The sequence below is a fragment of the Ascidia mentula genome, chromosome 6 (assembly GCF_947561715.1).
Source record: "Ascidia mentula chromosome 6, kaAscMent1.1, whole genome shotgun sequence".
NCBI classification, from domain to species: domain Eukaryota; kingdom Metazoa; phylum Chordata; class Ascidiacea; order Phlebobranchia; family Ascidiidae; genus Ascidia; species Ascidia mentula.
Window position 1 is genome coordinate 3795001 of NC_138571.1, and position 16748 is coordinate 3811748.

Consider the following 16748-nt stretch of genomic DNA (forward strand, 5'->3'; position numbering starts at 1 on the left):
CTGCTGTTGCTGCTGTTGCTGCTGTTGCTGCTGTTGCTGCTGTTGCTGCTGTTGCTGCTGTTGCTGCTGTTGCTGCTGTTGCTGCTGTTGCTGCTGTTGCTGCTGTTGCTGCTGTTGCTGCTGTTGCTGCTGTTGCTGCTGTTGCTGCTGTTGCTGCTGTTGCTGCTGTTGCTGCTGTTGCTGCTGTTGCTGCTGTTGCTGCTGTTGCTGCTGTTGCTGCTGTTGCTGCTGTTGCTGCTGTTGCTGCTGTTGCTGCTGTTGCTGCTGTTGCTGCTGTTGCTGCTGTTGCTGCTGTTGCTGCTGTTGCTGCTGTTGCTGCTGTTGCTGCTGTTGCTGCTGTTGCTGCTGTTGCTGCTGTTGCTGCTGTTGCTGCTGTTGCTGCTGTTGCTGCTGTTGCTGCTGTTGCTGCTGTTGCTGCTGTTGCTGCTGTTGCTGCTGTTGCTGCTGTTGCTGCTGTTGCTGCTGTTGCTGCTGTTGCTGCTGTTGCTGCTGTTGCTGCTGTTGCTGCTGTTGCTGCTGTTGCTGCTGTTGCTGCTGTTGCTGCTGTTGCTGCTGTTGCTGCTGTTGCTGCTGTTGCTGCTGTTGCTGCTGTTGCTGCTGTTGCTGCTGTTGCTGCTGTGGCTGCTGTGGCTGCTGTTGCTGCTGTTGCTGCTGTTGCTGCTGTTGCTGCTGTGGCTGCTGTGGCTGCTGTTGCTGCTGTTGCTGCTGTTGCTGCTGTTGCTGCTGTTGCTGCTGTGGCTGTTGTGGCTGTTGTGGCTGTTGTGGCTGTTGTGGCTGTTGTGGCTGTTGTGGCTGTTGTGGCTGTTGTCGCTGTTGTCGCTGTTGTCGCTGTTGTCGCTGTTGTCGCTGTTGTCGCTGTTGTCGCTGTTGTCGCTGTTGTCGCTGTTGTCGCTGTTGTCGCTGTTGTTGCTGTTGTTGCTGTTGTTGCTCTTGTTGCTGTGTGGTTTTGGGTAGAAGTTGTTGTCTTTCGCCATCTGCAGTTAATTGGACTATATTTTGGAATATAGCCTAGCATTATGTTGACTAATAACATTGTTGGTTATGTGTTAGATATTTAAAAACTTTGTTTGCTTATACGAATGTCTGATCACTTTATATCATTTTAACTGTTATATTACCTTCGGATAGGAGTTTAGCTTTCTTTGCACAAATACAAGTACACAAACTTGCCACCAATGCAGCAATAGCTTTGTTATAACTAATCCCCCTGTACCATTCTTGTCCAAGACCTCTCATTGGCTCTGAACTCCCAAACACAATCACAATAACAAGAGAAGTTAGACCTGCAAAACAGATAATGTTGTTGCTTAGAAATTGTGAAAATATTTTTATTTTCCAATGCCTAAATAGGATGAAGGAACATTATCCCCCTATTTTATGGCAATTAGTCAATTAAAAACCTTGTATTACTTTGCTATATACGTTCCATCCAGAAACTGACGACACTGGTCAATACAACAAACCACAAAAGCAACACGATAGTCTGGTGGGCGCATGGATACTGTCTTTTAGCGGCGACCTGTATCCAGTGTGAAATTTTGTTCGTTTTTTTTTCAGTACGAGTTACGTACAACACCCTATGTGTTGACGATGTTTGTCCTTGTGCAAGAAAACGTATTCGCCTATGAAAACATTTTCGCCTAAGAAAACATAGAACAAACACACGCTAAAAGACTTGGCCACCTTAGGATATGGGACAACTGTAATTGATGTCCCAGGCCATGCAGGCATAATGGTGGTTGGAACAGATAGATTTTGTGTATAAGCTGCAGACAGATGGCCACTGTTTCGACCTAAAAGGTCTCATCAGTGCAGCTGGTGTGACTATCAGACGACTTTGCTGACCAAACGGCCAAGCAAAGACTTCCACTTTGTGGTGACTATACAGTCACCGATATCCGTTGGGCAGCAAACAAGGTGGAAACACTACGGCCAAGCAAGCTCAACCAATAGTGCTGTCAGGCCCCGTGTCACAATAATCATATGATAAGCAATGTGGAGCCAATAATATATTTTGGTCAAGATACCACCGCACAACTTGCTAAATGAACTTCAACAGATAAGACTCCGAAGACAAGAAAGTGGCTGGGCCAGCTTGATTGCAAGGCCTTAACTCGTATTTAAGTGAATCGTATGATCAAAACTCGATATTGCTACAGAAAGTAAATGAATGAACAAGAAGTTCTTCTTAGAATGCATTCTGCGTTACTTTGGCTGGTCGAAAACGACTGATAAAAAATGTTAACAAAGTATAAAAGTAAGTTCCTGCAGCCCTGCTTGAATTAATGCTTTTGACCCATCTTTTTTTCGAAAAGAAATTTAGATTTAGATTCATAAACACACCTACATATGATGGCACTGGTCTAAGTTTAGATGGCCATATGTTCTCAGATCGCAAAGAGTCCAGCAAAGACTAATGAAATCACCAGCAGGTAAATAGACATTTCGAATGGTTGCACACTAATTTGACTTACTTGTTGTAGTAGCAGCGCCGATCAAAATTTTTCTAGGCATTTTAGTTTTTCTCCGCAAGTAAACCAAGTAACAAATTATGGAAACACTTTGGGAAATGATGCCAAGAAACGAAAAAGCAGCTGTAGCTTTCCTAGCAGGATTATCCATGTCTAAAAACAGTTATCCTAGCTGCAATTGTTTGTAGTCGATTGCTGTAATAATATCATTGCAGGCTTTCAAATTACCAAGGGGTATTGGTTGACAAGTACCCTCCTTGCAGTAAGCAAATAATCCAAACAATTCAGAGGATGAGTTGCGTAGAAGCCAATAGGGTTGAGTCAAAGCCATCATTGACAGAATAAACGAGGTCGTTAGAAATATTCCAGTGAAAATTAAGGGCAGTTCTCCCACACCTAAAATGAACACAATTTCTTGACATACGAGGAACTGTCGTTGCATCCAAACATTATTGCCTTGCTGGGGGGATTGTGTTATAAACGACATTTCGCCAACATGCATGTGTATGCAGTATACAAGAGATACTCGTCAACGATTCTATTTGAATAAGACACTGATGATGCTTTTAAAGCGAAATATTTTTGTCCAATTCATTAAGACTGACAGATTTTAGCCTGAAACGAAACTTTTTTAGATAGTAGATATATTCGTGTGTATGTGACAATTAAAATTGTCTTACTTAATTGTCCTCTATCAGGAGCACGTGAGGATGCAATCACACTAAAGACACTCGCTACGAATGCAAAAACAACTTGAATATAACTTGATCCACGTCTCCAATCTTCAAAAACCCCAGATAATCCAAGATGACTCCCGAAGATTGCGACAGTAAGCAGATAAAATATACCTAAAGTTAAAGCACATCATATGCCCATGGTATAACAATAAAAAGAATCCTGGGAGCCATTGCTGGATATCTTACTTGTCATTGTTGTCAAGGAAACTGTTATACATCCACCTTCATTCATACGAATAACGTAGCCAAAGTAGATAATATCTGAAATACTTTGAAAAAAGATTCCAATCAATAAACAGATTATTACCGACATCCTTCCTGTTCCAAAGATGTCTAAACACAGTCCATATTTAATAAAGAAATGTCAAACGTACTTAATAAAAGTAAAAACCACAAAAAATACCGACAGTAGGTGTCTTGACACATGTATTGTTTTCACATGTAAGAAATAACCCGATGTAATTTCCCGTCGTAGGATCCTCAGCCCAATGTGGAGAAACGACACTCGTCAACGCCAAGACCAACGAAGCCGTGAGAAGCGTTCCAACACACACCCTTTCAAACACCATTACTATTCTCTATCTTTGTTATGGTAAGACCTACAAAGCTCGTTTAACAATATATTGCTATATAATCACTGGAGAGCTGAAGACAGGGTCAGCACGCACTGTTTCGACCTGTCAGGTCTCATCAGTGCAGCTGGTGACTGTGACACTGTGCTTGCTTTTACACTAGCGGGCACACTATTTTCCACCTTGTGGTACCTTTTGGTCGACGTCGATCTGTTGGGTGCCCTGTGCGTGTACACCCTGTCTGCAGCTCTCCAATATTATGGCTTTTTTTGCACACATATATAATCACTGTTATGTTGCAACTGGTTGAATTTGATGCTTGTCTTACTTATTCTGCCTGAAAAGCAACTGCCTTCTTTTGTACGTAGAACCAGACGGCAGCTTCGCCAGTCAACCGAAACCCGGTTTTCACAGTTAACATTCCAGTGCATTGTTGCGCGAACGTTATTATGTACCGCGCTGGATTTTCTGTTACTAAATGTAACTAAAGAAATTTCTCCTAGTACATAAACTTCTTGCTAGTACATGAAGTTGAATTTGTCAGTAATTTTAACGAATCACTTTATTTTTCCAAATGATTTCCGTAGTAGGTTATCTAAGATTTGGAATATGAAATGTACAAATACGCAATGATCCTACAACGGAAGATAAATAAACTCAATATAACTTAAACAACACTTTAAATTGTGCGACCACTTTTTCTGGTAGCTACCGAATTCCTGATAATTTCAACCGGATAAAAATCACTGTGCGTTAATGGACAGAACTAGACCTTGCGCCATTCAAGCGTGCATGGTAAAGCGTGTCACACTACAAGTCAACCAAAACCCAGCCAAGCGGGATTTGGTGTTTCAAGATTTGCCGTTGCAACTCCTTTCCTCTGAAACACATCAAAGGCTTTCCGCTCTGCATTATTAAAATGGGTACAAGTTTGTTTTTTTTACTAATTGCAAATACATCACGGAAAACATGTTGCAAATCTTGTCCGCGACTTTACTGCTATCTTTTAGAAGCGAGGGTTAATTAACCTAAAAAAATAACCTGTTATAAATATCACCTAAAAGAGCGAGCAGCTGCTCGCGAAAATATTTATTCATTAATTACCGAAAAACTTTCACTTGAACTGAGTTAAATGCTGGAGCATTAGATTTCCCCGTACCAGGCCAAGGGCTTGGATAAGTTGTCAGGAATATTGATAACGCATAGAGGAAGTAACTAGCAAAGTTATTCCTTACCCACGTTCCAGTTGTTTCTCACGAACCCTTGCCCAAGAATATACACAATAAAAGTTGAACATCGCTAAAATATTTGGAAGCACAAATAACTGCAAAAACAGTCAAAAAAGAAGGTGAAGAAGTCACGTAACTGAAACAACAACTATTAAAAAGTCAACGCAGAAGAAATGCCATGCTTTCGCATAGCAAGGCAGGATCGCCCCACTGCGCAGGCCCTTTATATTTGGCGATCACAGCTCCAATATTTTGATCATAAGGTTCACAGGCTTGGCAGCCCTAGCATTGCAGCCAAAGCATTGCATCCATGCTGGATCAGCCATTTTCCCGACAAGTCGGAGCGAGATCTGAAAAATCAAGCTCCCGGTGAAGTTTGAACTCACGACCATGGGCTAACCAGGCCCAACGCTCCACCAACTGAGCTACAGGAGCTCAGTGGCTTCACGGGCGAAGCCTGTGAACCTTATGATCAAAATATTAGAGTTGTGGTCGCCAAATATAAAGGGCCTGCGCAGTGGGGCGAACCTGCCTTGCTATGCGAAAGCATGGCATTACTTCTGCGTTGTCTGATTACGGTGGTGGAGATCCTCTACGCATGTGAAGGTCGCCCGACAAGTTGTGCGCTTGCGCACCAGTGTACCTTGGCCACAATATACCCCGTGAAGCCACTGGGATCCTGTAGGTCAGTTGGTAGAGCGTTGGGCCTGGTTAGTTCAGGGTCGTGAGTTCAAACCTCACCGGGAGCTTGATTTTTCAGATCTCGCTCCGACTTGTCGGAAAAATGGCTGATCCAGCTTGGCTGCGAAGCCTGTGAACCTTATTATTAAAAAGTTGCATTAATACACAGATAAAAACGGCGATAAATTTTCTACACACGTAGGGGCACAACTTTACTCCAGCTAGTCTCAACCCGCAATAGAACGTAATGTGGTCAACTGTTTGGGAGCCGACTTTACCAAATGCGATATCAACAATGCGACAAGTAAGTCGTGATTTGTGTTTTGCCTACTTTGGTGCCTAAAGGATCGATGTGTACTAAAAAGTAACCATAAAGTGGGAGTCTGCAACTCATCGATCATTAAAGTGCATATGACACGGCCATGGCAACTTTGCGTAAAACGAAAGGTACATGTCGGTTTACCAGTTGTCGGGGTATGTCCCCGCTGGGTGACCGTGGGGTACGACTGCGTCTCGGCCTCGCACCTTACGGATCCGACTGAGTCTCGATGGCAACTCGGCCTCGAAGGCAACTTGCCTTCTCCATCTCAAGGTTTACTGTTGGAGTTAAAGAACTCCTTTACACAAGTCTGTGCTTCTTCTAAATAGTCTAACTCCCGACTAAACACATACATCCACCAAGCTTCAAGCCAGTCCAAAGTTGTTCATAAATCCATTTATTGATATAATCCAACGAATAAATCCAAGTACAGTACAGTACAATTGGGGCTCCTATACAGTGTACTGAAGAAGAACCAACAGCCTAGACCCTTACACAGCAACAGTTAAAACACACTGATTTGGCAGGCACTAGTTGCTCTGCTTATATAGTCTGCGGTTAGCCACACGTATTGATGCCTTATACGGAGTTGTTGCGCAACTTGAAGGTGGCCGATTACGTCAGTTATTTATATAGCTTAATTAACTAAGTGCCCTAATAGGTTATTTATGTATAGGTAGACTTTGTTTTCAGAATAACTAAAAGTAGTTATGTTTAGTTTAGCTTTATTTATCTTTTGCGAAAGAAGTACTTGTGTTTAAATTAACCTTATGTCTAATTTGCCAAAGAAATGCCTGTAATTATTTTAACTTGATTTACGTAGTTAGTTTGGTTGCCTAAGTTACCTATACGACTTCATTGCCCAAATTACGTGTTAATAACCCAATATAATGTAGCTGCTTCTACCGGCTACAATTTTTTCACCTGCCAGCAGGTCGGCAGGTTTTTCCTATTAAATTGTTCGGTCAGGAATTGACCTAAACCGGAAATTGGATCTTTTTTTCCCATGTCGTTTTATTGGACATCACAACTTGGACATGCGTTGAACGCGTGATTACAACGACTTTAGTTTTAACTTGCGGTCATACGATAGTTATACGCTTTGGGCCTTTTTCGTATATACATGTGTTGTGCGGCGACATAATACCCCTCCGCTTGTCTGGTACTTGCGGTCCATATATGAACGCAAGTTGTTGGTTCTGTTAAAGAGAGCGACGTACAAAGTACAGCCACAAATATATTTTGTTGTACACCAGAAAAGTATATATATGCATAAATTTTTCCGTTGATCAAGCATAACATATGTACATGTAACAAAACAATCACGGGACACAATTGTTTAGACTCAGAGACATTCACAAAGATACAATTGTGGATCTACAGATTATTTTAGTACATTATGGAGAGCAACGAGAATACATACACACAAATTTTACATTGATATATAGGCGATGGTTGGTGTTATTAACACAGTAACAAGTGTATAATTGATGTTAAGTAAGCGTCCGATTGTTAATCGTTGCCGCTACGTGGACTATCGATCTCTTTAATTATTTCGCTTTGTCGCTTTGCGGAAATTCAACAAACATATATCCAAAGGTGCAAAATATTTGGAGTTTATAACTTTGAAAATGAAAGCCAAAGCTAAAATGCTGTTATACATTAGTAATAATAAACGTTTCGAACACTAAAGTTGATTGTAGTACTGATGATGAACGCAGTTAGTGTTCGAAACGTTTACTATTACTAATGTATAACAGCATTTTAGCTTTGGCTTTCATTTTCAAAAATATATCCAAAGTTTTACGGTTCTACGTCAACTAAAAAAATGTAGAAAACTGCACAAAAAGTAACGGCAACCAAAAATCGTAAACATTTTGCGCTGTGGCGAAAATGACATCACACAAGGCGCTCGCGTCGAAAAATGCATTGTTTAGATAGAAGAAGGCGCCTTATATTGCAGATATCGAATAATTTCAAACATAGGAGAATGCACAGATTACGTTACCTCAAAGGTCAGGACAAGGTTTTACATCACACAAAAATATGTCACTGTGATGTCACAAACCACAGGATTATTTGTCCCTAAGTATCGGAAGACCAAAGGGTATAGGCCGCATCTCACAATTAAATCCTAAAAATTGAGTTTTAGAAGTCATTTGTCATTGTGCACCTGGTTACAGTTTCTCTTGTTTGCCAAAAACAATTGCCGGGTCTGATGACTCATGAAGGGGGACTACTGTCGCTGAACAGAAAAAAAATTGATTGGAGCTGCATTAAGACAGCACATTGGGGGTTTTGCGAAGGCTAACTGCTAAATTGTCAGTCCCAGGGGGTGTACAAACAGCCCTGGGGGCTCCCAAAACAGTTACAAGACATCTAACAAGACATCTTCTTAATGAATTTTGTAGAGGAGGGTTGGTGGCTTCACTTAATGGCAAATGGAGGGTTATTTCTGTGATTTATTTTTTCACAAAACAAACCCACACTTTTTTCTGCTTTTTTGGCCAAAATAATGGCCAGCAGAGGGTCAAAATGCCCCCGGGGGAGCGGTTAAAGTAGTTATCTCGAACATAATTTTGACCAGAATTCCTAGACAAGGGTGGGGACTAAAATCCCAAATTGACCATACTTTCTGTAATTCATTTTTCCACAAAATCAACCTCAATATTTGGGTAGTTTTTCAGCTACACCCCCAGGGATCCGACTGAGTCTCGTTGGCAACTCGGCCTCGTAGGCAACTTGCCTTCTCTATCTCAAGGTTTACTGTTGGAGTTAAAGAACTCCTTTACACAAGTCTGTGCGTCTTCTAAATAGTCTAACTCCCGACTAAACACATACATCCACCAAGCTTCAAGCCAGTCCAAAGTTGTTCATAAATCCATTTATTGATATAATCCAACGAATAAATCCAAGTACAGTACAGTACAGTACAATAAGGGCTCCTATACAGTGTACTGAAGAAGAACCAACAGCCTAGACCCTTACACAGCAACAGTTAAAACACACTGATTTGGCAGGCGCTAGTTGCTCTGCTTGTATAGTCTGCGGTTAGCCACACGTATTGATGCCTTATACGGAGTTGTTGCGCAACTTGAAGGTGGCCGATTACGTCAGTTATTTATATAGCTTAATTAACTAAGTGCCCTAATAGGTTATTTATGTATAGGTAGACTTTGTTTTCAGAATAACTAAAAGTAGTTATGTTTAGTTTAGCTTTATTTATCTTTTGCGAAAGAAGTACTTGTGTTTAAATTAACCTTATGTCTAATTTGCCAAAGAAATGCCTGTAATTATTTTAACTTGATTTACGTAGTTAGTTTGGTTGCCTAAGTTACCTATACGACTTCATTGCCCAAATTACGTGTTAATAACCCAATATAATGTAGCTGCTTCTACCGGCTACAATTTTTTCACCTGCCAGCAGGTCGGCAGGTTTTTCCTATTAAATTGTTCGGTCAGGAATTGACCTAAACCGGAAATTGGATCTTTTTTTCCCATGTCGTTTTATTGGACATCACAACTTGGACATGCGTTGAACGCGTGATTACAACGACTTTAGTTTTAACTTGCGGTCATACGATAGTTATACGCTTTGGGCCTTTTTCGTATATACATGTGTTGTGCGGCGACATAATACCCCTCCGCTTGTCTGGTACTTGCGGTCCATATATGAACGCAAGTTGTTGGTTCTGTTAAAGAGAGCGACGTACAAAGTACAGCCACAAATATATTTTGTTGTACACCAGAAAAGTATATATATGCATAAATTTTTCCGTTGATCAAGCATAACATATGTACATATAACAAAACAATCACGGGACACAATTGTTTAGACTCAGAGACATTTACAAAGATACAATTGTGGATCTACAGATTATTTTAGTACATTATGGAGAGCAACGAGAATACATATACACAAATTTTACATTGATATATAGGCGATGGTTGGTGTTATTAACACAGTAACAAGTGTATAATTGATGTTAAGTAAGCGTCCGATTGTTAATCGTTGCCGCTACGTGGACTATCGATCTTTTTGGTTATCTTTGCAGTAATTTGCCATTGAGGTTTTTGTTTTTTTAACTGCGCTTGAATACAAATTTACCACAATAAAGAGTCTAATGTATGCCAATTATCCTTGTTGACCTGGCTCAAAGTAAAGTTTAGTTTTCAGGATGCCAGTTGTAACAGACTGGAAGCCTTAAGGACCTATATGGGTATTAGATAGGAGAAATCCTGTGTTCAAGCCCTCGGCTGTAATGCATCTAGCGACTGTTCCGCTTGTTTCCCAATGACCGTTGATGGGTCTTGTGACTTACATAGGGACCTGAAATTCTACAAAGTTGAAAAAAAAAATTGCTCCTGGATGAGACTGTACAGAGCAAGGACTTTTTGGGCCTCCTGGAAGATCATATGACCAACAGGGGGGTATACCCAGCCCTTGGGGGAGGGCATTGACACTTTTTCAGCAACTAAATTTGATGCCATCGCATAGAGAAGAGTTGGAACTTACAAAAAAATGCAAATGAGTGGGTAGTTGAACGATTCATTTTTCTGCAAAATCCAGTTCCATTTTTGGTTGCTCTTTTAACCAAAATATTGAGTAACCAGGGGGGCAAATGGCCCTAGGGGGGTGGCTAAACCATTTTTTCGGAGACTAATTTTGATCAAAATTTGTAGATATGAAATGGATCTTTCATAAAATCACAAATGATTGGACACTTAAACGATTCATTTTGCCACAAACACAGCCTGATTTTTTTGCTCTATTTTCAGCATAAATTTCAGCAGCACCCACCAGCAAGTTACTACCTAATTGGAATAGCTCAAAACCACACTAAAACTGCCCCAAACACCTTAAAATTCGCCATGACAACAGCACGCACATGTGCGCTCATTCAACCGTAAATTTAACTTAATTGCGTCACTGCTTTGCTTGGTGATGCATGACTTTGCATTGTGACACAGGTCTACACGGTGGGCATTTCCCAGCACCAAAACTAATTTTCATAGAAATACCAATATGCGTCCTTCAATAGGAGGTCAATGGACCAGATTCCCAATTGGCCTAAGCCGCAAAGTATATGGGACATTCACCTATCACAATGTGAAGTTTCACACCTGGTTGATCATCGATCCCAGAGTTATGGCTGTTTTACCAACACCCCCTAAACAACAGAAAATGGCCTTATCAGCAGGGCTACAAGCAGTACAGCTAATAGGCAGAAAATGATGCCACCGACCTAAGCGGTTCACATAAATTACACCGAAACATCATGCACCAGTCATGGCAACACCCATTTGTATGCACACATGCTCAATGACACAACAAAAGTTTCAATTAATCAATAATCGAGGCTAATTAGTCACATGCATAATGGTAAGAAATCATGGCTATCTCCAAAGCATGAAAATGACATGAAAAAAGTGCTGTTAAGTGGCCCACAAGACCTTGCAAAGTGTTTTGTATTGAAATTTAATGGCCCAAACACAATTAGGAACTACTGTACATATCAACAAGTGCAGTACATACAGGAAATACATTGTTGGTTGCGGCAGTTTCAGCAGTGGGTTTATTGGAATCCTTTCGTATGAAGTATCACCCACCGGCATTGGACCACTTCTTTCTGTGGCAATAAATACAGTACTTAGGCCACAAAATAATTATATTTCATGTATTATGACTAAACAAGATGAAATAGCCTTTAATTCAAGATTTTGCAAAATAGGTCAACAAAAGAATTGATGCTGTGAAAGACAGCACATGCAACAAATGCCATGACGAATGAACAATACATTGCAAAAACTATGTGTTATAAATGACTCAAAATGTGTTGCGGAATGACAATAGAGGAAACGCATGCATTTTAAGCTATATTTCAAGTTGTTTGAAAGCTGAAAGTCAAGCAACAGACCCCATACTTTATGTACATTAGGGCATTGAAAAAATTCATTTTTGTCACTAGGTGGCGACTGATGACTGGAGCTGGTTTAAAATCCTCCTATGATGTTTAACTTACATAAATAAACATATTTCAGTGTAAATTTAATGTCTATTTCACCACTTAAAAAACTTGACATTTCGCCTTAAGGACCTATATGGGTATTAGATAGGAGAAATCCTGTGTTCAAGCCCTCGGCTGTAATGCATCTAGCGACTGTTCCGCTTGTTTCCCAATGACCGTTGATGGGTCTTGTGACTTACATAGGGACCTGAAATTCTACAAAGTTGAAAAAAAAAATTGCTCCTGGATGAGACTGTACAGAGCAAGGACTTTTTGGGCCTCCTGGAAGATCATATGACCAACAGGGGGGTATACCCAGCCCTTGGGGGAGGGCATTGACACTTTTTCAGCAACTAAATTTGATGCCATCGCATAGAGAAGAGTTGGAACTTACAAAAAAATGCAAATGAGTGGGTAGTTGAACGATTCATTTTTCTGCAAAATCCAGTTCCATTTTTGGTTGCTCTTTTAACCAAAATATTGAGTAACCAGGGGGGCAAATGGCCCTAGGGGGTGGCTAAACCATTTTTTCGGAGACTAATTTTGATCAAAATTTGTAGATATGAAATGGATCTTTCATAAAATCACAAATGATTGGACACTTAAACGATTCATTTTGCCACAAACACAGCCTGATTTTTTTGCTCCATTTTCAACATAAATTTCAGCAGCACCCACCAGCAAGTTACTACCTAATTGGAATAGCTCAAAACCACACTAAAACTGCCCCAAACACCTCAAAATTCGCCATGACAACAGCACGCACATGTGCGCTCATTCAGCCGTAAATTTAACTTAATTGCGTCACTGCTTTGCTTGGTGATGCATGACTTTGCATTGTGACACAGGTCTACACGGTGGGCATTTCCCAGCACCAAAACTAATTTTCATAGAAATACCAATATGCGTCCTTCAATAGGAGGTCAATGGACCAGATTCCCAATTGGCCTAAGCCGCAAAGAATATGGGACATTCACCTATCACAATGTGAAGTTTCACACCTGGTTGATCATCGATCCCAGAGTTATGGCTGTTTTACCAACACCCCCTAAACAACAGAAAATGGCCTTATCAGCAGGGCTACAAGCAGTACAGCTAATAGGCAGAAAATGATGCCACCGACCTAAGCGGTTCACATAAATTACACCGAAACATCATGCACCAGTCATGGCAACACCCATTTGTATGCACACATGCTCAATGACACAACAAAAGTTTCAATTAATCAATAATCGAGGCTAATTAGTCACATGCATAATGGTAAGAAATCATGGCTATCTCCAAAGCATGAAAATGACATGAAAAAAGTGCTGTTAAGTGGCCCACAAGACCTTGCAAAGTGTTTTGTATTGAAATTTAATGGCCCAAACACAATTAGGAACTACTGTACATATCAACAAGTGCAGTACATACAGGAAATACATTGTTGGTTGCGGCAGTTTCAGCAGTGGGTTTATTGGAATCCTTTCGTATGAAGTATCACCCACCGGCATTGGACCACTTCTTTCTGTGGCAATAAATACAGTACTTAGGCCACAAAATAATTATATTTCATGTATTATGACTAAACAAGATGAAATAGCCTTTAATTCAAGATTTTGCAAAATAGGTCAACAAAAGAATTGATGCTGTGAAAGACAGCACATGCAACAAATGCCATGACGAATGAACAATACATTGCAAAAACTATGTGTTATAAATGACTCAAAATGTGTTGCGGAATGACAATAGAGGAAACGCATGCATTTTAAGCTATATTTCAAGTTGTTTGAAAGCTGAAAGTCAAGCAACAGACCCCATACTTTATGTACATTAGGGCATTGAAAAAATTCATTTTTGTCACTAGGTGGCGACTGATGACTGGAGCTGGTTTAAAATCCTCCTATGATGTTTAACTTACATAAATAAACATATTTCAGTGTAAATTTAATGTCTATTTCACCACTTAAAAAACTTGACATTTCGCCTTAAGGACCTATATGGGTATTAGATAGGAGAAATCCTGTGTTCAAGCCCTCGGCTGTAATGCATCTAGCGACTGTTCCGCTTGTTTCCCAATGACCGTTGATGGGTCTTGTGACTTACATAGGGACCTGAAATTCTACAAAGTTGAAAAAAAAAATTGCTCCTGGATGAGACTGTACAGAGCAAGGACTTTTTGGGCCTCCTGGAAGATCATATGACCAACAGGGGGGTATACCCAGCCCTTGGGGGAGGGCATTGACACTTTTTCAGCAACTAAATTTGATGCCATCGCATAGAGAAGAGTTGGAACTTACAAAAAAATGCAAATGAGTGGGTAGTTGAACGATTCATTTTTCTGCAAAATCCAGTTCCATTTTTGGTTGCTCTTTTAACCAAAATATTGAGTAACCAGGGGGGCAAATGGCCCTAGGGGGGTGGCTAAACCATTTTTTCGGAGACTAATTTTGATCAAAATTTGTAGATATGAAATGGATCTTTCATAAAATCACAAATGATTGGACACTTAAACGATTCATTTTGCCACAAACACAGCCTGATTTTTTTGCTCCATTTTCAGCATAAATTTCAGCAGCACCCACCAGCAAGTTACTACCTAATTGGAATAGCTCAAAACCACACTAAAACTGCCCCAAACACCTTAAAATTCGCCATGACAACAGCACGCACATGTGCGCTCATTCAACCGTAAATTTAACTTAATTGCGTCACTGCTTTGCTTGGTGATGCATGACTTTGCATTGTGACACAGGTCTACACGGTGGGCATTTCCCAGCACCAAAACTAATTTTCATAGAAATACCAATATGCGTCCTTCAATAGGAGGTCAATGGACCAGATTCCCAATTGGCCTAAGCCGCAAAGTATATGGGACATTCACCTATCACAATGTGAAGTTTCACACCTGGTTGATCATCGATCCCAGAGTTATGGCTGTTTTACCAACACCCCCTAAACAACAGAAAATGGCCTTATCAGCAGGGCTACAAGCAGTACAGCTAATAGGCAGAAAATGATGCCACCGACCTAAGCGGTTCACATAAATTACACCGAAACATCATGCACCAGTCATGGCAACACCCATTTGTATGCACACATGCTCAATGACACAACAAAAGTTTCAATTAATCAATAATCGAGGCTAATTAGTCACATGCATAATGGTAAGAAATCATGGCTATCTCCAAAGCATGAAAAAAGTGCTGTTAGGTGGCCCACAAGACCTTGCAAAGTGTTTTGTATTGAAATTTAATGGCCCAAACACAATTAGGAACTACTGTACATATCAACAAGTGCAGTACATACAGGAAATACATTGTTGGTTGCGGCAGTTTCAGCAGTGGGTTTATTGGAATCCTTTCGTATGAAGTATCACCCACCGGCATTGGACCACTTCTTTCTGTGGCAATAAATACAGTACTTAGGCCACAAAATAATTATATTGCATGTATTATGACTAAACAAGATGAAATAGCCTTTAATTCAAGATTTTGCAAAATAGGTCAACAAAAGAATTGATGCTGTGAAAGACAGCACATGCAACAAATGCCAAGCTGAAAGTCAAGCAACAGACCCCATACTTTATGTACATTAGGGACTAATTTTGATCAAAATTTGTAGATATGAAATGGATCTTTCATAAAATCACAAATGATTGGACACTTAAACGATTCATTGTGCCACAAACACAGCCTGATTTTTTTGCTCCATTTTCAACATAAATTTCAGCAGCACCCACCAGCAAGTTACTACCTAATTGGAATAGCTCAAAACCACACTAAAACTGCCCCCAAACACCTTAAAATTCGCCATGACAACAGCACGCACATGTGCGCTCATTCAGCCGTAAATTTAACTTAATTGCGTCACTGCTTTGCTTGGTGATGCATGACTTTGCATTGTGACACAGGTCTACACGGTGGGCATTTCCCAGCACCAGAACAAATTTTCATAGAAATATCAATATGCGTCCTGAAGGTGGCCGATTACGTCAGTTATTTATGTATTGCAAAGGCTAACTTCTGAATTGTCGGTCCTACAGGGGGTACAAACAGCCCCGGTGGGGCCCAAGACAGTTACAAGACATCTAATTCTTCATGAATTGTGTAGAGGAGGGTTGGTGGCTTCACTTAATCGCAAATGGAGGTAACTTTCTGTGATTCATTTTTTCACAAAACAAACCTATACTTTTTTCTGCTTTTGTGGCCAAAATAATGGCATAAATTGACCATACTTTCTGTGATTCATTTTTCCACAAAATCTACCTCAATATTTGGGTAGTTTTTCAGCTACAATAAGACGGGGATGGTGCGTTTCTTTGCTCAGTGACATTGACGTCATTTTGGGTGTGATGTCATAACTTTAACCTCACCTTTGTGTTGACTTCAATTGATGATTCCAACATTTCTAGTTACAACTATATTGCGAAAAATACATCAGTGGTTGTTTGTGGCGAATTAAATAAATCATTTATGACGGGGCAACGCTACTGTCGGACAAAAAGTGGAACTATGACAGAACAACAGTGTTGTATTGCATAGTCATCAAAAATCATCGAAATCCATTGAGAAACGGCAAAGTTATGTGCGTTTAAAGTTTTGTCGACTGGAAAAAAAGTTTTGCCGACTACTTGATTGAAGTGTGCTGCACAAAGGACCAGAATCTAAAAATAATGGCAATTTATAATTTCAGCCTTGTAACGATTTTTTACTTAACGCTGTCTAGTTTCCAAAACTTTTCCTGTTGCAA

General features: G+C 40.3%; 1 long non-coding RNA gene across 2 annotated transcripts; it reads right to left on the bottom strand.

Annotated features, from left to right (window-relative positions):
• Positions 1–11543: 11543 nt before the first annotated feature.
• LOC145906490 (uncharacterized) lies at positions 11544–15393 on the bottom strand. Of its 2 annotated transcripts, none has more exons than XR_014402821.1 (3): positions 15306–15393; positions 13431–13524; positions 11544–11639 (listed from the first exon to the last, which is right to left on the bottom strand). It is a non-coding gene; the product is annotated as an uncharacterized LOC145906490 (long non-coding RNA). The 2 variants fall into 2 exon arrangements; XR_014402822.1 differs by lacking the exon at positions 15306–15393 and adding an exon at positions 14297–14917.
• Positions 15394–16748: the final 1355 nt, after the last annotated feature.